This window comes from Hydractinia symbiolongicarpus, chromosome 14 (assembly GCF_029227915.1).
Source record: "Hydractinia symbiolongicarpus strain clone_291-10 chromosome 14, HSymV2.1, whole genome shotgun sequence".
Lineage (NCBI taxonomy): Eukaryota > Metazoa > Cnidaria > Hydrozoa > Anthoathecata > Hydractiniidae > Hydractinia > Hydractinia symbiolongicarpus.
In genome coordinates, this window is record NC_079888.1 from 23,634,670 (window position 1) to 23,661,491 (window position 26,822).

Sequence of the window (26,822 nt, forward strand, 5' to 3'; positions counted from 1 at the left end):
TTATTTTTTCACCACTAAAACGCATGAGACTTGTAGTTTTCGAAAATGCTTTCATTTTTGATGAGACGCTGAATAAAAGAAGTTTAATCGCCGGCAAACGAAAACCCGCATTTTCCTGTAAATCCCGGTCTCGGTCCGTATAGTCAAAAGTATACAAGGAAAGTACCCAGTGAGTAAACTCATTTTCCGAACGAATTTTTAAATTATTTTTTCACCACTAAAACGCATGAGACTGGTAGTTTTCAGAAATGTTTTCATTTTTGATGAGACGCTTAAAGAAAGTGGTTTAATCGCCGGCAAACGAAAACCCGCGAAATCCCGTAAATCCCGGGCTTGGCCCGTATAGTCGAATGTATACAAAGAAAGTAACCTGTGAGTAAACTCATTTCCAAAACGATTTTTTAAATTATCTTTTCACCACTAAAGCCCATGAGACTTGTAGTATTTAAAAATATTTTCATTTTTGATGAGACGCTGAATAAAAGAAGTTTAATCGCCGGCAAACAAAACCCGCGACTTCCCGTAAATCGCGGACTCGGCCCGTATAGTCAAAATAATACAAAGAAAGTACCCAGGGAGTAAACTCATTTCCCGAACGATTTTTTAAATTATTTTTTCACCACTGAAACGGATGAGACTTGTAGTTTTCAAAAATGTTTTCATTTTTGATGAGACGCTGAATAAAAGAAGTTTAATCGCCGGCAAACGAAAAAATGCTATTTCCATAAATCCCGGACTCGGCCCGTATAGTCAAAAGTATACAAAGAAAGTACCCAGGGAGTAAACTCATTTCCAGAACGATTTTTTAAATTATTTTTTCACCACTAAAACGCATAAGACTTGTAGTTTTTAAAAATGTTTTCATTTTTAATGAGACGCTGAATAAAAGAAGTTTAATCGCCGGCAAACGAAAACCCGCGTTTTCCCGTAAATCCCGGGTTTGGCCCGTATAGTCAAAAGTATACAAAGAAAGTACCCAGGGAGTAAACTCATTTCCCGAACGATTTTTTAAATTTTTTTTTCACCACTATAACGCATGAGACTTGTAGTTTTCAAAAATGTTTTCATTTTTGATGAGACACTTAATGAAAGAGGTTTAATCGCCGGAAAACGAAAACCCGCGATTTCCCGTAAATCCCGGGCTTAGCCCGTATAGTCAAAAGTATACAAAGAAAGTACCCAGGGAGTAAACTCATTTCCCGAACGATTTTTTAAGTTATTTTTTCACCACTAAAACGCATGAGACTTGTAGTTTTCAAAAATGTTTTCATTTTTGATGAGACGCTTAATGAAAGAGGTTTAATCGCCGGCAAACGAAATCCCGTGTTTTCCCGTAAATCCGGGGCTTGGACCGTATAGTCTAATGTATACCAAGAAAGTACCCAGGGAGTAAACTCATTTCCCGAACGATTTTTTAAATTTTTTTTTCACCACTATAACGCATGAGACTTGTAGTTTTCAAAAATGTTTTCATTTTTGATGAGACACTTAATGAAAGAGGTTTAATCGCCGGAAAACGAAAACCCGCGATTTCCCGTAAATCCCGGGCTTAGCCCGTATAGTCGAATGTATACAAAGAAAGTACCCTGTGAGTGAACTCATTTCCAGAACGAATTTTTAAATCATTTTTTCACCACTAAAACGCATGAGACTTGTAGTTTTTTAAAAATGTTTTCATTTTTGATGAGACGCTGAATAAAAGCAGTTTAATCGCCGGCAAACGAAAAACTGCGATTTCCCGAACGATTTTTTAAATTTATTTTTTCACCACTAAAACGCATGAGACTTGTAGTTTTCAAAAATGTTTTCATTTTTGATGAGACACTTAATGAAAGAGGTTTAATCGCCGGAAAACGAAAACCCGCGATTTCCCGTAAATCCCGGGCTTAGCCCGTATAGTCGAATGTATACAAAGAAAGTACCCTGTGAGTGAACTCATTTCCAGAACGAATTTTTAAATCATTTTTTCACCACTAAAACGCATGAGACTTGTAGTTTTTTAAAAATGTTTTCATTTTTGATGAGACGCTGAATAAAAGCAGTTTAATCGCCGGCAAACGAAAAACAGCGATTTCCCTAAATCCCGGACTCGGCCCGTATAGTCAAAAGTATACAAAGAAAGTACCCAGGGAGTAAACTCATTTCCAGAACGATTTTTCAAATTATTTTTTCACCACTAAAACGCATAAGACTTGTAGTTTTTAAAAATGTTTTCATTTTTGATGAGATGCTGAATAAAAGAAGTTTAATCGCCGGCAAACGAAAACCCGCGATTTCCCGTAAATCCCGGGCTTGGCCCGTATAGCCAAAAGTATACAAAGAAAGTACCCAGGGAGTAAACTCATTTCCCGAACGATTTTTTATATTATTTTTTTACCACTAAACGCATGAGACTTGTAGTTTTTTAAAAATGTTTTCATTTTTGATGAGACGCTGAATAAAAGCAGTTTAATCGCCGGCAAACGAAAAACTGCGATTTCCCGAACGATTTTTTAAATTTTTTTTTTCACCACTAAAACGCATGAGACTTGTAGTTTTCAAAAATGTTTTCATTTTTGATGAGACACTTAATGAAAGAGGTTTAATCGCCGGAAAACGAAAACCCGCGATTTCCCGTAAATCCCGGGGTTAGCCCGTATAGTCGAATGTATACAAAGAAAGTACCCTGTGAGTGAACTCATTTCCAGAACGAATTTTTAAATCATTTTTTCACCACTAAAACGCATGAGACTTGTAGTTTTTTAAAAATGTTTTCATTTTTGATGAGACGCTGAATAAAAGCAGTTTAATCGCCGGCAAACGAAAAACAGCGATTTCCCTAAATCCCGGACTCGGCCCGTATAGTCAAAAGTATACAAAGAAAGTACCCAGGGAGTAAACTCATTTCCAGAACGATTTTTTAAATTATTTTTTCACCACTAAAACGCATAAGACTTGTAGTTTTTAAAAATGTTTTCATTTTTGATGAGATGCTGAATAAAAGAAGTTTAATCGCCGGCAAACGAAAACCCGCGATTTCCCGTAAATCCCGGGCTTGGCCCGTATAGCCAAAAGTATACAAAGAAAGTACCCAGGGAGTAAACTCATTTCCCGAACGATTTTTTATATTATTTTTTTACCACTAAACGCATGAGACTTGTAGTTTTCAAAAACAATTTCATATTTGATGGGACGCTGAATAAAAGAAGTTTAATCGCCGGCAAACGAAAATCCGCGATTTACCGTAAATCCCGGACTCGGCCCGTATAGTCAAAAGTATACAAAGAAAGTACCCAGGGAGTGAACTCATTTCCAGAACGATTTTTTAAATTATTTTTTCACCACTAAAACGCATAAGACTTGTAGTTTTTAAAAATGTTTTCATTTTTGATGAGACGCTGAATAAAAGAAGTTTAATCGCCGGCAAACAAAAACCCGCGATTTACTGTAAATCCCGGGCTTGGCCCGTATAGCCAAAAGTATACAAAGAAAGTACCCAGGGAGTAAACTCATTTCCCGAACGATTTTTTATATTATTTTTTTACCACTAAACGCATGAGACTTGTAGTTTTCAAAAACATTTTCATATTTGATGGGACGCTGAATAAAGGAAGTTTAATCGCCGGCAAACGAAAACCCGCGATTTCCCGTAAATCCCGTGCTTGGCCCGTATAGTCAAAAGTATACAAAGAAAGTACTCAGGGAGTAAAATCATTTCCAGAACGATTTTTTAAATTATTTTTTCACCACTAAAACGCATAAGACTTGTAGTTTTTAAAAATGTTTTCATTTTTGATGAGACGCTGAATAAAAGAAGTTTAATCGCCGGCAAACAAAAACCCGCGATTTCCCGTAAATCCCGGGCTTGGCCCGTATAGTCAAAAGTATACAAAGAAAGTACTCAGGGAGTAAAATCATTTCCAGAACGATTTTTTAAATTATTTTTTCACCACTAAAACGCATAAGACTTGTAGTTTTTAAAAATGTTTTCATTTTTGATGAGACGCTGAATAAAGGAAGTTTAATCGCCGGCAAACGAAAACCCGCGATTTTCCGTAAATCCCGGGCTTGGCCCGTATAGTCAAAAGTATACAAAGAAAGTACCCAGGGAGTAAACTCATTTCCCGAACGAATTTTTATATTATTTTTTTACAACTAAACGCATGAGACTTGTAGTTTTCAAAAATATTTTCATATTTGATGGGACGCTGAATAAAAGAAGTTTAATCGCCGTCAAACGAAAATCCGCGTTTTCCCGTAAATCCCGGACTCTGCCCGTATAGTCAAAAGTATACAAAGAAAGTACCCAGGGAGTAAACTCATTTTCCGAACGATTTTTTAAATTATTTTTTCACCACTAAAACGCATGAGACTTGTAGTTTTCAAAAATGTTTTCATTTTTGATGAGACGCTGAATAAAAGAAGTTTAATCGCCGGCAAACGAAAACCCGCGATTTCCCGTAAATCCCGGGCTTGGCCCGTATAGTCAAAAGTATACAAAGAAAGTACCCAGGGAGTAAACTCATTTCCCGAACGATTTTTTAAATTACTTTTTCACCACTAAAACGCATGAGACTTGTAGTTTTCAAGAATGTTTTCATTTTTGATGAGACGCTGAATAAAAGCAGTTTAATCGCCGGCAAACGAAAACCCGCGATTTCTCGTAAATCCCGGCTTGGCCCGTATAGTCAAAAGTATACAAAGAAAGTACCCAGGGAGTAAACTCATTTCCCGAACGATTTTTTAAATTATTTTTTCACCACTAAAACGCATGAGACTTGTAGTTTTCAAAAATGTTTTCATTTTTGATGAGACGCTGAATAAAAGCAGTTTAATCGCTGGCAAACGAAAAACTGCGATTTTGCTAAATCCCGGACTCGGCCCGTAAAGTCAAAAATATACAAAGAAAGTACCCAGGGAGTAAACTCATTTCCCGAACGATTTTTTAAATTATTTTTTCACCACTAAAACGCATGAGACTTGTAGTTTTCGAAAATGCTTTCATTTTTGATGAGACGCTGAATAAAAGAAGTTTAATCGCCGGCAAACGAAAACCCGCATTTTCCTGTAAATCCCGGTCTCGGTCCGTATAGTCAAAAGTATACAAGGAAAGTACCCAGTGAGTAAACTCATTTTCCGAACGAATTTTTAAATTATTTTTTCACCACTAAAACGCATGAGACTGGTAGTTTTCAGAAATGTTTTCATTTTTGATGAGACGCTTAAAGAAAGTGGTTTAATCGCCGGCAAACGAAAACCCGCGATATCCCGTAAATCCCGGGCTTGGCCCGTATAGTCGAATGTATACAAAGAAAGTACCCTGTGAGTAAACTCATTTCCAAAACGATTTTTTAAATTATCTTTTCACCACTAAAGCCCATGAGACTTGTAGTATTTAAAAATATTTTCATTTTTGATGAGACGCTGAATAAAAGAAGTTTAATCGCCGGCAAACAAAACCCGCGACTTCCCGTAAATCGCGGACTCGGCCCGTATAGTCAAAATAATACAAAGAAAGTACCCAGGGAGTAAACTCATTTCCCGAACGATTTTTTAAATTATTTTTTCACCACTGAAACGGATGAGACTTGTAGTTTTCAAAAATGTTTTCATTTTTGATGAGACGCTGAATAAAAGAAGTTTAATCGCCGGCAAACGAAAAAATGCTATTTCCATAAATCCCGGACTCGGCCCGTATAGTCAAAAGTATACAAAGAAAGTACCCAGGGAGTAAACTCATTTCCAGAACGATTTTTTAAATTATTTTTTCACCACTAAAACGCATAAGACTTGTAGTTTTTAAAAATGTTTTCATTTTTGATGAGACGCTGAATAAAAGAAGTTTAATCGCCGGCAAACGAAAACCCGCGTTTTCCCGTAAATCCCGGGTTTGGCCCGTATAGTCAAAAGTATACAAAGAAAGTACCCAGGGAGTAAACTCATTTCCCGAACGATTTTTTAAATTTTTTTTTCACCACTATAACGCATGAGACTTGTAGTTTTCAAAAATGTTTTCATTTTTGATGAGACACTTAATGAAAGAGGTTTAATCGCCGGAAAACGAAAACCCGCGATTTCCCGTAAATCCCGGGCTTAGCCCGTATAGTCAAAAGTATACAAAGAAAGTACCCAGGGAGTAAACTCATTTCCCGAACGATTTTTTAAGTTATTTTTTCACCACTAAAACGCATGAGACTTGTAGTTTTCAAAAATGTTTTCATTTTTGATGAGACGCTTAATGAAAGAGGTTTAATCGCCGGCAAACGAAATCCCGCGTTTTCCCGTAAATCCGGGGCTTGGACCGTATAGTCTAATGTATACCAAGAAAGTACCCAGGGAGTAAACTCATTTCCCTAACGATTTTTTAAATTTTTTTTTCACCACTATAACGCATGAGACTTGTAGTTTTCAAAAATGTTTTCATTTTTGATGAGACACTTAATGAAAGAGGTTTAATCGCCGGAAAACGAAAACCCGCGATTTCCCGTAAATCCCGGGCTTAGCCCGTATAGTCGAATGTATACAAAGAAAGTACCCTGTGAGTAAACTCATTTCCAGAACGATTTTTTAAATCATTTTTTCACCACTAAAACGCATAAGACTTGTAGTTTTTAAAAATGTTTTCATTTTTGATGAGACGCTGAATAAAAGAAGTTTAATCGCCGGCAAACGAAAACCCGCGATTTCCCGTAAATCCCGGCTTGGCCCGTATAGTCAAAAGTATACAAAGAAAGTACCCAGGGACTAAACTCATTTCCCGAACGATTTTTTAAATTATTTTTTCACCACTAAAACGCATGAGACTTGTAGTTTTTAAAAATGTTTTCATTTTTGATGAGACGCTGAATAAAAGCAGTTTAATCGCCGGCAAACGAAAAAATGCTATTTCCATAAATCCCGGACTTGGCCCGTATAGTCAAATGTATACAAAAAAAGTACCCAGGGAGGAAATTCATTTCCAGAACGATTTTTTAAATTATTTTTTCACCACTAAAACGCATAAGACTTGTAGTTTTTAAAAATGTTTTCATTTTTGATGAGACGCTGAATAAAAGAAGTTTAATCGCCGGCAAACGAAAACCCGCGATTTCCCGTAAATCCCGGGCTTGGCCCGTATAGTCAAAAGTATACAAAGAAAGTACCCAGGGAGTAAACTCATTTCCCGAACGATTTTATATATTATTTTCTTACCACTAAACGCATGAGACTTGTAGTTTTCAAAAAAAATTTCATATTTGATGGGACGCTGAATAAAAGAAGTTTAATCGCCGGAAAACGAAAATCCGCGATTTCCCGTAAATCCCGGACTCGGCCCGTATAGTCAAAAGTATACAAAGAAAGTACCCAGGGAGGAAACTTATTTCCCGAACAATTTTTTAAATCATTTTTTCACCACTAAAACGCATAAGACTTGTAGTTTTTAAAAATGTTTTCATTTTTGATGAGACGCTGAATAAAAGAAGTTTAATCGCCAGCAAACGAAAACCCGCGATTTCCCGTAAATCCCGGCTTGGCCCGTATAGTCAAAAGTATACAAAGAAAGTACCCAGGGACTAAACTCATTTCCCGAACGATTTTTTAAATTATTTTTTCACCACTAAAACGCATGAGACTTGTAGTTTTTAAAAATGTTTTCATTTTTGATGAAACGCTGAATAAAAGAAGTTTAATCGCCGGCAAACGAAAACCCGCGATTTCCCGTAAATCCCGGGCTTGGCCCGTATAGTCAATAGTATACAAAGAAAGTACCCAGGGAGTTAACTCATTTCCCGAACGATTTTATATATTATTTTCTTACCACTAAACGCATGAGACTTGTAGTTTTCAAAAAAAATTTCATATTTGATGGGACGCTGAATAAAAGAAGTTTAATCGCCGGAAAACGAAAATCCGCGATTTCCCGTAAATCCCGGACTCGGCCCGTATAGTCAAAAGTATACAAAGAAAGTACCCAGGGAGTAAACTCATTTCCCTAACGATTTTTTAAATTTTTTTTTCACCACTATAACGCATGAGACTTGTAGTTTTCAAAAATGTTTTCATTTTTGATGAGACACTTAATGAAAGAGGTTTAATCGCCGGAAAACGAAAACCCGCGATTTCCCGTAAATCCCGGGCTTAGCCCGTATAGTCGAATGTATACAAAGAAAGTACCCTGTGAGTAAACTCATTTCCAGAACGATTTTTTAAATCATTTTTTCACCACTAAAACGCATAAGACTTGTAGTTTTTAAAAATGTTTTCATTTTTGATGAGACGCTGAATAAAAGAAGTTTAATCGCCGGCAAACGAAAACCCGCGATTTCCCGTAAATCCCGGCTTGGCCCGTATAGTCAAAAGTATACAAAGAAAGTACCCAGGGACTAAACTCATTTCCCGAACGATTTTTTAAATTATTTTTTCACCACTAAAACGCATGAGACTTGTAGTTTTCAAAAATGTTTTCATTTTTGATGAGACGCTGAATAAAAGCAGTTTAATCGCCGGCAAACGAAAAAATGCTATTTCCATAAATCCCGGACTTGGCCCGTATAGTCAAATGTATACAAAGAAAGTACCCAGGGAGGAAATTCATTTCCAGAACGATTTTTTAAATTATTTTTTCACCACTAAAACGCATAAGACTTGTAGTTTTTAAAAATGTTTTCATTTTTGATGAGACGCTGAATAAAAGAAGTTTAATCGCCGGCAAACGAAAACCCGCGATTTCCCGTAAATCCCGGGCTTGTCCCGTATAGTCAAAAGTATACAAAGAAAGTACCCAGGGAGTAAACTCATTTCCCGAACGATTTTATATATTATTTTCTTACCACTAAACGCATGAGACTTGTAGTTTTCAAAAAAAATTTCATATTTGATGGGACGCTGAATAAAAGAAGTTTAATCGCCGGAAAACGAAAATCCGCGATTTCCCGTAAATCCCGGACTCGGCCCGTATAGTCAAAAGAATACAAAGAAAGTACCCAGGGAGGAAACTTATTTCCCGAACAATTTTTTAAATCATTTTTTCACCACTAAAACGCATAAGACTTGTAGTTTTTAAAAATGTTTTCATTTTTGATGAGACGCTGAATAAAAGAAGTTTAATCGCCAGCAAACGAAAACCCGCGATTTCCCGTAAATCCCGGCTTGGCCCGTATAGTCAAAAGTATACAAAGAAAGTACCCAGGGACTAAACTCATTTCCCGAACGATTTTTTAAATTATTTTTTCACCACTAAAACGCATGAGACTTGTAGTTTTTAAAAATGTTTTCATTTTTGATGAAACGCTGAATAAAAGAAGTTTAATCGCCGGCAAACGAAAACCCGCGATTTCCCGTAAATCCCGGGCTTGGCCCGTATAGTCAATAGTATACAAAGAAAGTACCCAGGGAGTTAACTCATTTCCCGAACGATTTTATATATTATTTTCTTACCACTAAACGCATGAGACTTGTAGTTTTCAAAAAAAATTTCATATTTGATGGGACGCTGAATAAAAGAAGTTTAATCGCCGGAAAACGAAAATCCGCGATTTCCCGTAAATCCCGGACTCGGCCCGTATAGTCAAAAGTATACAAAGAAAGTACCCAGGGAGTAAACTCATTTCCCGAACGATTTTTTAAATTATTTTTTCACCACTAAAACGCATGAGACTTGTAGTTTTTAAAAATGTTTTCATTTTTGATGAGACGCTTAATGAAAGAGGTTTAATCGCCGGCAAACGAAATCCCGCGTTTTCCCGTAAATCCGGGGCTTGGCCCGTATAGTCGAATGTATACCAAGAAAGTACCCAGGGAGTAAACTCATTTCCCGAACGATTTTTTAAATTTTTTTTTCACCACTATAACGCATGAGACTTGTAGTTTTCAAAAATGTTTTCATTTTTGATGAAACACTTAATGAAAGAGGTTTAATCGCCGGAAAACGAAAACCCGCGATTTCCCGTAAATCCCGGGCTTAGCCCGTATAGTCGAATGTATACAAAGAAAGTACCCTGTGAGTAAACTCATTTCCAGAACGATTTTTTAAATCATTTTTTCACCACTAAAACGCATAAGACTTGTAGTTTTTAAAAATGTTTTCATTTTTGATGAGACGCTGAATAAAAGAAGTTTAATCGCCGGCAAACGAAAACCCGCGATTTCCCGTAAATCCCGGCTTGGCCCGTATAGTCAAAAGTATACAAAGAAAGTACCCAGGGACTAAACTCATTTCCCGAACGATTTTTTAAATTATTTTTTCACCACTAAAACGCATGAGACTTGTAGTTTTCAAAAATGTTTTCATTTTTGATGAGACGCTGAATAAAAGCAGTTTAATCGCCGGCAAACGAAAAAATGCTATTTCCATAAATCCCGGACTTGGCCCGTATAGTCAAATGTATACAAAGAAAGTACCCAGGGAGGAAATTCATTTCCAGAACGATTTTTTAAATTATTTTTTCACCACTAAAACGCATAAGACTTGTAGTTTTTAAAAATGTTTTCATTTTTGATGAGACGCTGAATAAAAGAAGTTTAATCGCCGGCAAACGAAAACCCGCGATTTCCCGTAAATCCCGGGCTTGTCCCGTATAGTCAAAAGTATACAAAGAAAGTACCCAGGGAGTAAACTCATTTCCCGAACGATTTTATATATTATTTTCTTACCACTAAACGCATGAGACTTGTAGTTTTCAAAAAAAATTTCATATTAGATGGGACGCTGAATAAAAGAAGTTTAATCGCCGGAAAACGAAAATCCGCGATTTCCCGTAAATCCCGGACTCGGCCCGTATAGTCAAAAGTATACAAAGAAAGTACCCAGGGAGGAAACTTATTTCCCGAACAATTTTTTAAATCATTTTTTCACCACTAAAACGCATAAGACTTGTAGTTTTTAAAAATGTTTTCATTTTTGATGAGACGCTGAATAAAAGAAGTTTAATCGCCAGCAAACGAAAACCCGCGATTTCCCGTAAATCCCGGCTTGGCCCGTATAGTCAAAAGTATACAAAGAAAGTACCCAGGGACTAAACTCATTTCCCGAACGATTTTTTAAATTATTTTTTCACCACTAAAACGCATGAGACTTGTAGTTTTTAAAAATGTTTTCATTTTTGATGAAACGCTGAATAAAAGAAGTTTAATCGCCGGCAAACGAAAACCCGCGATTTCCCGTAAATCCCGGGCTTGGCCCGTATAGTCAATAGTATACAAAGAAAGTACCCAGGGAGTTAACTCATTTCCCGAACGATTTTATATATTATTTTCTTACCACTAAACGCATGAGACTTGTAGTTTTCAAAAAAAATTTCATATTTGATGGGACGCTGAATAAAAGAAGTTTAATCGCCGGAAAACGAAAATCCGCGATTTCCCGTAAATCCCGGACTCGGCCCGTATAGTCAAAAGTATACAAAGAAAGTACCCAGGGAGTAAACTCATTTCCCGAACGATTTTTTAAATTATTTTTTCACCACTAAAACGCATGAGACTTGTAGTTTTTAAAAATGTTTTCATTTTTGATGAGACGCTTAATGAAAGAGGTTTAATCGCCGGCAAACGAAATCCCGCGTTTTCCCGTAAATCCCGGGCTTGGCCCGTATAGCCAAAAGTATACAAAGAAAGTACCCAGGGAGTAAACTCATTTCCCGAACGATTTTTTATATTACTTTTTTACCACTAAACGCATGAGACTTGTAGTTTCCAAAAAAATTTTCATATTTGATGGGACGCTGAATAAAAGAAGTTTAATCGCCGGCAAACGAAAATCCGCGATTTCCCGTAAATCCCGGACTCGGCCCGTATAGTCAAAAGTATACAAAGAAAGTACCCAGGGAGTAAACTCATTTCCCGAACGATTTTTTAAATTATTTTTTCACCACTAAAACGCATGAGACTTGTAGTTTTCAAAAATGTTTTCATTTTTGATGAGACACTTAATGAAAGAGGTTTAATTGCCGGAAAACGAAAACCCGCGATTTCCCGTAAATCCCAGGCTTAGCCCGTATAGTTGAATGTACACAAAGAAAGTACCCTGTGAGTAAACTCATTTCCAGAACGATTTTTTTTAAATCATTTTTTCACCACTAAAACGCATAAGACTTGTAGTTTTTAAAAATGTTTTCATTTTTGATGAGACGCTTAATGAAAGAGGTTTAATCGCCGGAAAACGAAAACCCGCGATTTCCCGTAAATCCCGGGCTTGGCACGTATAGTCGAATGTATACAAAGAAAGTACCCTGTGAGTAAACTCATTTCCAGAACGATTTTTTAAATTATTTTTTCACCACTAAAGCCCATGAGACTTGTAGTTTTTAAAAATGTTTTCATTTTTCATGAGACGCTGAATAAAAGAAGTTTAATCGCCAGCAAACGAAAACCCGCGATTTCCCGTAAATCCCGGGCTTAGCCCGTATAGTCGAATGTATACAAAGAAAGTACCCTATGAGTAAACTCATTTCCAGAACGATTTTTTAAATCATTTTTTCACCACTAAAACGCATAAGACTTGTAGTTTTTAAAAATGTTTTCATTTTTGATGAGACGCTGAATAAAAGAAGTTTAATCGCCGGCAAACGAAAACCCGCGATTTCCCGTAAATCCCGGCTTGGCCCGTATAGTCAAAAGTATACAAAGAAAGTACCCAGGGAGTAAACTCATTTCCCGAACGATTTTTTAAATTATTTTTTCACCACTAAAACGCATGAGACTTGTAGTTTTCAAAAATGTTTTCATTTTTGATGAGACGCTGAATAAAAGAAGTTTAATCACCGGCAAACGAAAACCCGCGATTTCCCGTAAATCCCGGGCTTGGCCCGTATAGTCAAAAGTATACAAAGAAAGTACCCAGGGAGTAAACTCATTTTCCGAACGATTTTTTATATTATTTTTTCACCACTAAAACGCATGAGACTTGTAGTTTTTAAAAATGTTTTCATTTTTGATGAGACGCTGAATAAAAGAATTTTAATCGCCGGCAAACGAAAATCCGCGATTTCCCGTAAATCCCGGACTCGGCCCGTATAGTCAAAAGTATACAAAGAAAGTACCCAGGGAGTAAACTCATTTCCCGAACGATTTTTTAAATTATTTTTTCACCACTAAAACGCATGAGACTTGTAGTTTTCAAAAATGTTTTCATTTTTGATGAGACGCTGAATAAAAGAAGTTTAATCGCCGGCAAACGAAAACCCGCGATTTCCCGTAAATCCCGGGCTTGGCTCGTATAGTCAAAAGTATACAAAGAAAGTACCCAGGGAGTAAACTCATTTCCCGAACGATTTTTTATATTATTTTCTTACCACTAAACGCATGAGACTTGCAGTTTTCAAAAAAAAATTCATATTTGATGGGACGCTGAATAAAAGAAGTTTAATCGCCGGCAAACGAAAATCCGCGATTTCCCGTAAATCCCGGACTCGGCCCGTATAGTCAAAAGTATACAAAGAAAATACCCAGGGAGTAAACTCATTTCCCGAACGATTTTTTAAATTATTTTTTCACCACTAAAACGCATGAGACTTGTAGTTTTCAAAAATGTTTTCATTTTTGATGAGACGCTTAATGAAAGAGGTTTAATCGCTGGCAAACGAAATCCCGCGTTTTCCCGTATATCCGGGGCATGGCCCGTATAGTCGAATGTATACCAAGAAAGTACCCAGGGAGTAAACTCATTTCCCTAAGGATTTTTTAAATTTTTTTTTCACCACTAAAACGCATGAGACTTGTAGTTTTCAAAAATGTTTTCATTTTTCATGAGACGCTTAATGAAAGAGGTTTAATCGCCGGAAAACGAAAACCTGCGATTTCCCGTAAATCCCGGGCTTGGCCCGTATAGTCGATGGTATACAAAGAAAGTACCCTGTGAGTAAACTCATTTCCCGAACGATTTTTTAAATTATTTTTTCACCACTAAAACGCATGAGACTTTTAGTTTTCAAAAATGTTTTCATTTTTGATGAGACGCTTAATGAAAGAGGTTTAATCGCCGGAAAACGAAAACCCGCGATTTCCCGTAAATCCCGGGCTTGGCACGTATAGTCGAATGTATACAAAGAAAGTACCCTGTGAGTAAACTCATTTCCAGAACGATTTTTTAAATTATTTTTTCACCACTAAAGCCCATGAGACTTGTAGTTTTTAAAAATGTTTTCATTTTTCATGAGACGCTGAATAAAAGAAGTTTAATCGCCAGCAAACGAAAACCCGCGATTTCCCGTAAATCCCGGGCTTAGCCCGTATAGTCGAATGTATACAAAGAAAGTACCCTATGAGTAATTTCATTTCCAGAACGATTTTTTAAATCATTTTTTCACCACTAAAACGCATAAGACTTGTAGTTTTTAAAAATGTTTTCATTTTTGATGAGACGCTGAATAAAAGAAGTTTAATCGCCGGCAAACGAAAACCCGCGATTTCCCGTAAATCCCGGCTTGGCCCGTATAGTCAAAAGTATACAAAGAGAGTACCCAGGGAGTAAACTCATTTCCCGAACGATTTTTTAAATTATTTTTTCACCACTAAAACGCATGAGACTTGTAGTTTTCAAAAATGTTTTCATTTTTGATGAGACGCTGAATAAAAGAAGTTTAATCACCGGCAAACGAAAACCCGCGATTTCCCGTAAATCCCGGGCTTGGCCCGTATAGTCAAAAGTATACAAAGAAAGTACCCAGGGAGTAAACTCATTTTCCGAACGATTTTTTATATTATTTTTTCACCACTAAAACGCATGAGACTTGTAGTTTTCAAAAATGTTTTCATTTTTGATGAGACGCTGAATAAAAGAAGTTTAATCGCCGGCAAACGAAAACCCGCGATTTCCCGTAAATCCCGGGCTTGGCTCGTATAGTCAAAAGTATACAAAGAAAGTACCCAGGGAGTAAACTCATTTCCCGAACGATTTTTTATATTATTTTCTTACCACTAAACGCATGAGACTTGCTGTTTTCAAAAAAAAATTCATATTTGATGGGACGCTGAATAAAAGAAGTTTAATCGCCGGCAAACGAAAATCCGCGATTTCCCGTAAATCCCGGACTCGGCCCGTATAGTCAAAAGTATACAAAGAAAATACCCAGGGAGTAAACTCATTTCCCGAACGATTTTTTAAATTATTTTTTCACCACTAAAACGCATGAGACTTGTAGTTTTCAAAAATGTTTTCATTTTTGATGAGACGCTGAATAAAAGCAGTTTAATCGCCGGCAAACGAAAACCTGCGATTTCCCTAAATCCCGGACTCGGCCCGTATAGTCAAAAGTATACAAAGAAAGTACCCAGGGAGTAAACTCATTTCCAGAACGATTTTTTAAATTATTTTTTCACCACTAAAACGCATGAGACTTGTAGTTTTCAAAAATGTTTTCATTTTTGATGAGACGCTTAATGAAAGAGGTTAAATCGCCGGAAAACGAAAACCCGCGATTTCCCGTAAATCCCGGGCTTGGCACGTATAGTCGAATGTATACAAAGAAAGTACCCTGTGAGTAAACTCATTTCCCGAACGATTTTTTAAATTATTTTTTCACCACTAAAACGCATGAGACTTTTAGTTTTCAAAAATGTTTTCATTTTTGATGAGACGCTTAATGAAAGAGGTTTAATCGCCGGAAAACGAAAACCCGCGATTTCCCGTAAATCCCGGGCTTGGCACTTATAGTCGAATGTATACAAAGAAAGTACCCTGTGAGTAAACTCATTTCCAGAACGATTTTTTAAATTATTTTTTCACCACTAAAGCCCATGAGACTTGTAGTTTTTAAAAATGTTTTCATTTTTCATGAGACGCTGAATAAAAGAAGTTTAATCGCCAGCAAACGAAAACCCGCGATTTCCCGTAAATCCCGGGCTTAGCCCGTATAGTCAAAAGTATACAAAGAAAGCACCCAGGGAGTAAACTCATTTTCCGAACGATTTTTTATATTATTTTTTCACCACTAAAACGCATGAGACTTGTAGTTTTCAAAAATGTTTTCATTTTTGATGAGACGCTGAATAAAAGAAGTTTAATCGCCGGCAAACGAAAATCCGCGATTTCCCGTAAATCCCGGACTCGGCCCGTATAGTCAAAAGTATACAAAGAAAGTACCCAGGGAGTAAACTCATTTCCCGAACGATTTTTTAACTTATTTTTTCACCACTAAAACGCATGAGACTTGTAGTTTTCAAAAATGTTTTCATTTTTGATGAGACGCTGAATAAAAGAAGTTTAATCGCCGGCAAACGAAAACCCGCGATTTCCCGTAAATCCCGGGCTTGGCTCGTATAGTCAAAAGTATACAAAGAAAGTACCCAGGGAGTAAACTCATTTCCCGAACGATTTTTTATATTATTTTCTTACCACTAAACGCATGAGACTTGCAGTTTTCAAAAAAAAATTCATATTTGATGGGACGCTGAATAAAAGAAGTTTAATCGCCGGCAAACGAAAATCCGCGATTTCCCGTAAATCCCGGACTCGGCCCGTATAGTCAAAAGTATACAAAGAAAATACCCAGGGAGTAAACTCATTTCCCGAACGATTTTTTAAATTATTTTTTCACCACTAAAACGCATGAGACTTGTAGTTTTCAAAAATGTTTTCATTTTTGATGAGACGCTTAATGAAAGAGGTTTAATCGCTGGCAAACGAAATCCCGCGTTTTCCCGTATATCCGGGGCATGGCCCGTATAGTCGAATGTTTACCAAGAAAGTACCCAGGGAGTAAACTCATTTCCCTAAGGATTTTTTAAATTTTTTTTTCACCACTAAAACGCATGAGACTTGTAGTTTTCAAAAATGTTTTCATTTTTGATGAGACGCTTAATGAAAGAGGTTTAATCGCCGGCAAACGAAAACCCGCGATTTCCCGTAAATCCCGGGCTTGGCTCGTATAGTCAAAAGTATACAAAGAAAGTACCCAGGGAGTAAACTCATTTCCCGAACGATTTTTTATATTATTTTCTTACCACTAAACGCATGAGACTTGCAGTTTTCAAAAAAAAATTCATATTTGATGGGACGCTGAATAAAAGAAGTTTAATCGCCGGCAAACGAAAATCCGCGATTTCCCGTAAATCCCGGACTCGGCCCGTATAGTCAAAAGTATACAAAGAAAATACCCAGGGAGTAAACTCATTTCCCGAACGATTTTTTAAATTATTTTTTCACCACTAAAACGCATGAGACTTGTAGTTTTCAAAAATGTTTTCATTTTTGATGAGACGCTTAATGAAAGAGGTTTAATCGCTGGCAAACGAAATCCCGCGTTTTCCCGTATATCCGGGGCATGGCCCGTATAGTCGAATGTTTACCAAGAAAGTACCCAGGGAGTAAACTCATTTCCCTAAGGATTTTTTAAATTTTTTTTTCACCACTAAAACGCATGAGACTTGTAGTTTTCAAAAATGTTTTCATTTTTGATGAGACGCTTAATGAAAGAGGTTTAATCGCCGGAAAACGAAAACCCGCGATTTCCCGTAAATCCCGGGCTTGGCCCGTATAGTCGACTGTATACAAAGAAAGTACCCTGTGAGTAAACTCATTTCCCGAACGATTTTTTAAATTATTTTTTCACCACTAAACCGCATGAGACTTGTAGTTTTCAAAAATGTTTTCATTTTTGATGAGACGCTTAATGAAAGAGGTTAAATTGCCGGAAAACGAAAACCCGCGATTTCCCGTAAATCCCGGGCTTGGCACGTATAGTCGAATGTATACAAAGAAAGTACCCTGTGAGTAAACTCATTTCCCGAACGATTTTTTAAATTATTTTTTCACCACTAAAACGCATGAGACTTTTAGTTTTCAAAAATGTTTTCATTTTTGATGAGACGCTGAATAAAAGAAGTTTAATCGCCGGCAAACGAAAACCCGCGATTTCCCGTAAATCCCGGCTTGGCCCGTATAGTCAAAAGTATACAAAGAAAGTACCCAGGGAGTAAACTCATTTCCCGAACGATTTTTTAAATTATTTTTTCACCACTAAAACGCATGAGACTTGTAGTTTTCAAAAATGTTTTCATTTTTGATGAGACGCTGAATAAAAGAAGTTTAATCACCGGCAAACGAAAACCGCGATTTCCCGTAAATCCCGGGCTTGGCCCGTATAGTCAAAAGTATACAAAGAAAGTACCCAGGGAGTAAACTCATTTTCCGAACGATTTTTTATATTATTTTTTCACCACTAAAACGCATGAGACTTGTAGTTTTCAAAAATGTTTTCATTTTTGATGAGACGCTGAATAAAAGAAGTTTAATCGCCGGCAAACGAAAATCCGCGATTTCCCGTAAATCCCGGACTCGGCCCGTATAGTCAAAAGTATACAAAGAAAGTACCCAGGGAGTAAACTCATTTCCCGAACGATTTTTTAAATTATTTTTTCACCACTAAAACGCATGAGACTTGTAGTTTTCAAAAATGTTTTCATTTTTGATGAGACGCTGAATAAAAGAAGTTTAATCGCCGGCAAACGAAAACCCGCGATTTCCCGTAAATCCCGGGCTTGGCTCGTATAGTCAAAAGTATACAAAGAAAGTACCCAGGGAGTAAACTCATTTCCCGAACGATTTTTTATATTATTTTCTTACCACTAAACGCATGAGACTTGCAGTTTTCAAAAAAAAATTCATATTTGATGGGACGCTGAATAAAAGAAGTTTAATCGCCGGCAAACGAAAATCCGCGATTTCCCGTAAATCCCGGACTCGGCCCGTATAGTCAAAAGTATACAAAGAAAATACCCAGGGAGTAAACTCATTTCCCGAACGATTTTTTAAATTATTTTTTCACCACTAAAACGCATGAGACTTGTAGTTTTCAAAAATGTTTTCATTTTTGATGAGACGCTTAATGAAGGAGGTTTAATTGCTGGCAAACGAAATCCCGCGTTTTCCCGTATATCCGGGGCATGGCCCGTATAGTCGAATGTATACCAAGAAAGTACCAAGGAAGTAAACTCATTTCCCTAAGGATTTTTTAAATTTTTTTTTCACCACTAAAACGCATGAGACTTGTAGTTTTCAAAAATGTTTTCATTTTTGATGAGACGCTTAATGAAAGAGGTTTAATCGCCGGAAAACGAAAACCCGCGTTTTCCCGTAAATCCTGGGCTTGGCCCGTATAGTCGAATGTATACAAAGAAAGTACCCTGTGAGTAAACTCATTTCCCGAACGATTTTTTAAATTATTTTTTCACCACTAAAACGCATGAGACTTGTAGTTTTCAAAAATGTTTTCATTTTTGATGAGACGCTTAATGAAAGAGGTTAAATCGCCGGAAAACGAAAACCCGCGATTTCCCGTAAATCCCGGGCTTGGCACGTATAGTCGAATGTATACAAAGAAAGTACCCTGTGAGTAAACTCATTTCCAGAACGATTTTTGAAATTATTTTTTCACCACTAAAGCCCATGAGACTTGTAGTTTTTATAAATGTTTTCATTTTTCATGAGACGCTGAATAAAAGAAGTTTAATCGCCAGCAAACGAAAACCCGCGATTTCCCGTAAATCCCGGGCTTAGCCCGTATAGTCGAATGTATACAAAGAAAGTACCCTATGAGTAAACTCATTTCCAGAACGATTTTTTAAATCATTTTTTCACCACTAAAACGCATAAGACTTGTAGTTTTTAAAAATGTTTTCATTTTTGATGAGACGCTGAATAAAAGAAGTTTAATCGCCGGCAAACGAAAACCCGCGATTTCCCGTAAATCCCGGGCTTGTCCCGTACAGTCAAAAGTATACAAAGAAAGTACCCAGGGAGTAAACTCATTTCCCGAACGATTTTTTAAATTATTTTTTCACCACTAAAACGCATGAGACTTGTAGTTTTCAAAAATGTTTTCATTTTTGATGAGACGCTTAATGAAAGAGGTTTAATCGCCGGAAAACGAAAACCAGCGATTTCCCGTAAATCCCGGGCTTGGCACGTATATTTGAATGTATACAAAGAAAGTACCCTGTGAGTAAACTCATTTTCCGAACGATTTTTTAAATTATTTTTTCACCACTAAAGCCCATGAGAATTGCAGTTTTTAAAAATGTTTTCATTTTTGATGAGACGCTGAATAAAAGAAGTTTAATCGCCGGCAAACGAAAACCCGCAATTTCCCGTAAATCCTGGCTTGGCCCGTATAGTCAAAAGTATACAAAGAAAGTACCCAGGGAGTAAACTCATTTCCCGAACGATTTTTTAAATTATTTTTTCACCACTAAAACGCATGAGACTTGTAGTTTTCAAAAATGATTTCATTTTTGATGAGACGCTGAATAAAAGCAGTTTAATCGCCGGCAAAGGAAAACCTACGATTTCCCTAAATCCCGGACTCGGCCCGTATAGTCAAAAGTATACAAAGAAAGTACCCAGGGAGTAAACTCATTTCCAGAACGATTTTTTAAATTATTTTTTCACCACTAAAACGCATAAGACTTGTAGTTTTTAAAAATGTTTTCATTTTTGCTGAGACGCTGAATAAAAGAAGTTTAATCGCCGGTAAATCCCGGGCTCGGCACGTATAGTCGAATGTATACAAAGAAAGTACCCTGTGAGTAAACTCATTTCCAGAACGATTTTTTAAATTATTTTTTCACCACTAAAGCCCATGAGAATTGTAATTTTTAAAAATGTTTTCATTTTTGCTGAGACGCTGAATAAAAGAAGTTTAATCGCCGGCAAACGAAAACCCGCGATTTCCCGTAAATCCCGGGCTTGGCCCGTATAGTCAAAAGTATACAAAGAAAGTACCCAGGGAGTAAACTCATTTCCCGAACGATTTTTTATATTATTTATTTACCACTAAACGCATGAGACCTGTAGTTTTCAAAAATATTTTCATATTTGATGGGACGCTGAATAAAAGAAGTTTAATCGCCGGCAAACGAAAACCCGCGATTTCCCGTAAATCCCGGGCTTGGCACGTATAGTCGAATGTATACAAAGAAAGTACCCTGTGAGTAAATTCATTTCCAGAACAATTTTTAAATTGTTTTTTCACCACTAAAACGCATAAGACTTGTAGTTTTTAAAAATGTTTTCATTTTTGGTGAGACACTGAATAAAAGAAGTTTAATCGCCGGCAAACGAAAACCCGCGATTCCCGTAATTCCCGGCTTGGCCCGTATAGTCAAAAGTATACAAAGAGAGTACCCAGGGAGTAAACTCATTTCCCGAACGATTTTTTAAATTATTTTTTCACCACTAAATCGCATGAGACTTGTAGTTTTCAAAAATGTTTTCATTTTTGATGAAACGCTGAATAAAAGCAGTTTAATCGCCGGCAAACGAAAACCTACGATTTCCCTAAATCCCGGACTCGGCCCGTATAGTCAAAAGTATACAAAGAAAGTACCCAGGGAGTAAACTCCTTTCCACAACGATTTTTTAAATTATTTATTCACCACTAAAACGCATAAGACTTGTAGTTTTTAAAAATGTTTTCATTTTTGATGAGACGCTGAATAAAAGAAGTTTAATCGCCGGAAAACGAAAACCCGCGATTTCCCGTAAATCCCGGGCTTGGCCCGCATAGTCGAATGTATACAAAGAAAGTACCCTGTGAGTAAACCCATTTCCAGAACGATTTTTTAAATTATTTTTTCACCACTAAAACGCATAAGACTTGTAGTTTTTAAAAATGTTTTCATTTTTGATGAGACGCTGAATAAAAGAAGTTTAATCGCCGGAAAACGAAAACCCGCGATTTCCCGTAAATCCCGGGCTTGGCCCGCATAGTCGAATGTATACAAAGAAAGTACCCTGTGAGTAAACTCATTTCCAGAACGATTTTTTAAATTATTTTTTCACCACTAAAACGCATACGACTTGTAGTTTTTAAAAATGTTTTCATTTTTAATGAGACGCTGAATAAAAGAAGTTTAATTGCCGGCAAACGAAAACCCGCGATTTCCCGTAAATCACGGCTTGGCCCGTATAGTCAAAAGTATACAAAGAAAGTACCCAGGGAGTAAACTCATTTTCCGAACGATTTTTTAAATTATTTTTTCACCACTAAAACGCGTGAGACTTGTAGTTTTCAAAAATGTTTTCATTTTTGATGAGACGCTGAATAAAAGAAGTTTAATCGCCGGCAAACGAAAACCCGCGATTTCCCGTAAATCCCGGGCTTGGCACGTATAGTCGAATGTATACAAAGAAAGTACCCTGTGAGTAAACTCATTTCCAGAACGATTTTTTAAATTAATTTTTCACCACTAAAACGCATAAGACTTGTTGTTTTTAAAAATGTTTTCATTTTTGATGAGACGCTGAATAAAAGAGGTTTAATCGCCGGCAAACGAAAACCCGCGATTTCCCGTAAATCCCGGCTTGGCCCGTATAGTCCAAAGTATACAAAGAAAGGACCCAGGGAGTAAACTCATTTCCCGAACGATTTTTTAAATTATTTTTTCACCACTAAAACGCACGAGACTTGTAGTTTTCAAATATGTTTTCATTTTTGATGAGACGCTGAATAAAAGCAGTTTAATCGCCGGCAAACGAAAACCTGCGATTTCCCTAAATCCCGGACTCGGCCCGTATACTCAAAAGTATACAAAGAAAGTACCCAGGGAGTAAACTCATTTCCCGAACGATTTTTTAAATTATTTTTTCACCACTAAAACGCATGAGACTTGTAGTTTTCAAAAATGTTTTCACTTTCGATGAGACCCTGAATAAAAGAAGTTTAATCGCCGGCAAACGAAAACCCGCGATTTCCCGTAAATCCCGGGCTTGGCTCGTATAGTCAAAAGTATACAAAGAAATTACCCAGGGAGTGAACTCATTTCCCGAACGATTTTTTAAATTTTTTTTTCACCACTAAAACGCATGAGACTTGTAGTTTTCAAAAATGTTTTCATTTTTGATGAGACGCTGAATAAAAGAAGTTTAATTGCCGGCAAACGAAAACCCGCGATTTCCCGTAAATCCCGGCTTGGCCCGTATAGTCAAAAGTATACAAAGAAAGTACCCAGGGAGTAAACTCATTTCCCGAACGATTTTTTAAATTATTTTTTCACCACTAAAACGCGTGAGACTTGTAGTTTTGAAAAATGTTTTCATTTTTGATGAGACGCTGAATAAAAGAAGTTTAATCGCCGGCAAACGAAAACCCGCGATTTCCCGTAAATCCCGGGCTTGGCACGTATATTCGAATGTATACAAAGAAAGTACCCTGTGAGTAAACTCATTTCCAGAACGATTTTTTAAATAAATTTTTCACCACTAAAACGCATAAGACTTGTTGTTTTTAAAAATGTTTTCATTTTTGATGAGACGCTGAATAAAAGAGGTTTAATCGCCGGCAAACGAAAACCCGCGATTTCCCGTAAATCCCGGCTTGGCCCGTATAGTCCAAAGTATACAAAGAAAGGACCCAGGGAGTAAACTCATTTCCCGAACGATTTTTTAAATTATTTTTTCACCACTAAAACGCACGAGACTTGTAGTTTTCAAATATGTTTTCATTTTTGATGAGACGCTGAATAAGAGCAGTTTAATCGCCGGCAAACGAAAACCTGCGATTTTCCTAAATTCCGGACTCGGCCCGTATACTCAAAAGTATACAAAGAAAGTACCCAGGGAGTAAACTCATTTCCCGAACGATTTTTTAAATTATTTTTTCACCACTAAAACGCATGAGACTTGTAGTTTTCAAAAATGTTTTCACTTTCGATGAGACCCTGAATAAAAGAAGTTTAATCGCCGGCAAACGAAAACCCGCGATTTCCTGTAAATCCCGGGCTTGGCTCGTATAGTCAAAAGTATACAAAGAAAGTACCCAGGGAGTGAACTCATTTCCCGAACGATTTTTTATATTATTTTTTTACCACTAAACGCATAAGACATCTAGTTTTCAAAAATGTTTTCATTATTGATGAGACGCTTAATGAAAGAGGTTTAATCGGCGGCAAACGAAATCCCGCGTTTTCACGTAAATCCGGGGCTTGGCCCGTATAGTCGAATGTATACAAAGAAAGTACCCAGGGAGTAAACTCATTTCCCGAACGATTTTTTAAATTTTTTTTTCACCACTAAAACGCATGAGACTTGTAGTTTTCAAAAATGTTTTCATTTTTGATGAGACGCTTAATGAAAGAGGTTTAATCGCCGGAAAACGAAAACCCGCGATTTCCCGTAAATCCCGGGCTTGGCCCGTATAGTTGAATGTATACAAAGAAAGTACCCTGTGAGTAAACTCATTTCCAGAACGATTTTTTAAATTATGTTTTCACCACTAAAACGCATAAGACTTGTAGTTTTTAAAAATGTTTTCATTTTTTATGAGACGCTGAATAAAAGAAGTTTAATCGCCGGCAAACGAAAACCCGCGATTTCCCGTAAATCCCGGGCTTGGCTCGTATAGTCAAAAGTATACAAAGAAAGTACCCAGGGAGTAAACTCATTTCCCGAACGATTTTTTATATTATTTTTTTACCACTAAACGCATGAGACATCTAGTTTTCAAAAATGTTTTCATTTTTGATGAGACGCTTAATGAAAGAGGTTTAATCGCCCGAAAACGAAATCCCGCGATTTCCCGTAAATCCCGGGCTTGGCACGTATATTTGAATGTATACAAAGAAAGTACCCTGTGAGTAAACTCATTTTCCGAACGATTTTTTAAATTATTTTTTCACCACTAAAGCCCATGAGAATTGCAGTTTTTAAAAATGTTTTCATTTTTGATGAGACGCTGAATAAAAGAAGTTTAATCGCCGGCAAACGAAAACCCGCAATTTCCCGTAAATCCTGGCTTGGCCCGTATAGTCAAAAGTATACAAAGAAAGTACCCAGGGAGTAAACTCATTTCCCGAACGATTTTTTAAATTATTTTTTCACCACTAAAACGCATGAGACTTGTAGTTTTTAAAAATGATTTCATTTTTGATGAGACGCTGAATAAAAGCAGTTTAATCGCCGGCAAAGGAAAACCTACGATTTCCCTAAATCCCGGACTCGGCCCGTATAGTCAAAAGTATACAAAGAAAGTACCCAGGGAGTAAACTCATTTCCAGAACGATTTTTTAAATTATTTTTTCACCACTAAAACGCATAAGACTTGTATTTTTTAAAAATGTTTTCATTTTTGCTGAGACGCTGAATAAAAGAAGTTTAATCGCCGGCAAACGAAAACCCGCGATTTCCCGTAAATCCCGGCTTGGCCCGTATAGTCAAAAGTATACAAAGAAAGTACCCAGGGAGTAAACTCATTTCCTGAACGATTTTTTAAATTATTTTTTCACCACTAAAACGCATGAGACTTGTAGTTTTCAAACATGTTTTCATTTTTGATGAGACGCTGAATAAAAGAAGTTTAATCGCCGGCAAACGAAAACCCGCGATTTCCCGTAAATCCCGGGCTTGGCCCGTATAGTCAAAAGTATACAAAGAAAGTACCCAGGGAGTAAACTCATTTCCCGAACGATTTTTTATATTATTTTTTTACCACTAAAACGCATGAGACTTGTAGTTTTCAAAAATGTTTTCATTTTTGATGAGACGCTGAATAAAAGAAGTTTAATCGCCGGCAAACGAAAACCCGCGATTTCCCGTAAATCCCGGGCTTGGCCCGTATAGTCGAATGTATACAAAGAAAGTACCCTGTGAGTAAACTCATTTCCAGAACGATTTTTTAAATTATTTTTTCACCACTAAAACGCATAAGACTTGTAGTTTTTAAAAATGTTTTCATTTTTTATGAGACGCTAAATAAAAGAAGTTTAATCGCCGGCAAACGAAAACCCGCGATTTCCCGTAAATCCCGGGCTTGGCTCGTATAGTCAAAAGTATACAAAGAAAGTACCCAGGGAGTAAACTCATTTCCCGAACGATTTTTTATATTATTTTTTTACCACTAAACGCATGAGACATCTAGTTTTCAAAAATGTTTTCATTTTTGATGAGACGCTTAATGAAAGAGGTTTAATCGCCGGAAAACGAAAACCCGCGATTTCCCGTAAATCCCGGGCTTGGCACGTATATTTGAATGTATACAAAGAAAGTACCCTGTGAGTAAACTCATTTTCCGAACGATTTTTTCAATTATTTTTTCACCACTAAAGCCCATGAGAATTGCAGTTTTTAAAAATGTTTTCATTTTTGATGAGACGCTGAATAAAAGAAGTTTAATCGCCGGCAAACGAAAACCCGCAATTTCCCGTAAATCCTGGCTTGGCCCGTATAGTCAAAAGTATACAAAGAAAGTACCCAGGGAGTAAACTCATTTCCCGAACGATTTTTTAAATTATTTTTTCACCACTAAAACGCATGAGACTTGTAGTTTTCAAAAATGATTTCATTTTTGATGAGACGCTGAATAAAAGCAGTTTAATCGCCGGCAAAGGAAAACCTACGATTTCCCTAAATCCCGGACTCGGCCCGTATAGTCAAAAGTATACAAAGAAAGTACCCAGGGAGTAAACTCATTTCCAGAACGATTTTTTAAATTATTTTTTCACCACTAAAACGCATAAGACTTGTAGTTTTTAAAAATGTTTTCATTTTTGCTGAGACGCTGAATAAAAGAAGTTTAATCGCCGGCAAACGAAAACCCGCGATTTCCCGTAAATCCCGGCTTGGCCCGTATAGTCAAAAGTATACAAAGAAAGTACCCAGGGAGTAAACTCATTTCCTGAACGATTTTTTAAATTATTTTTTCACCACTAAAACGCATGAGACTTGTAGTTTTCAAACATGTTTTCACTTTTGATGAGACGCTGAATAAAAGAAGTTTAATCGCCGGCAAACGAAAACCCGCGATTTCCCGTAAATCCTGGGCTTGGCCCGTATAGTCAAAAGTATACAAAGAAAGTACCCAGGGAGTAAACTCATTTCCAGAACGATTTTTTATATTATTTTTTCACCACTAAAACGCATGAGACTTGTAGTTTTT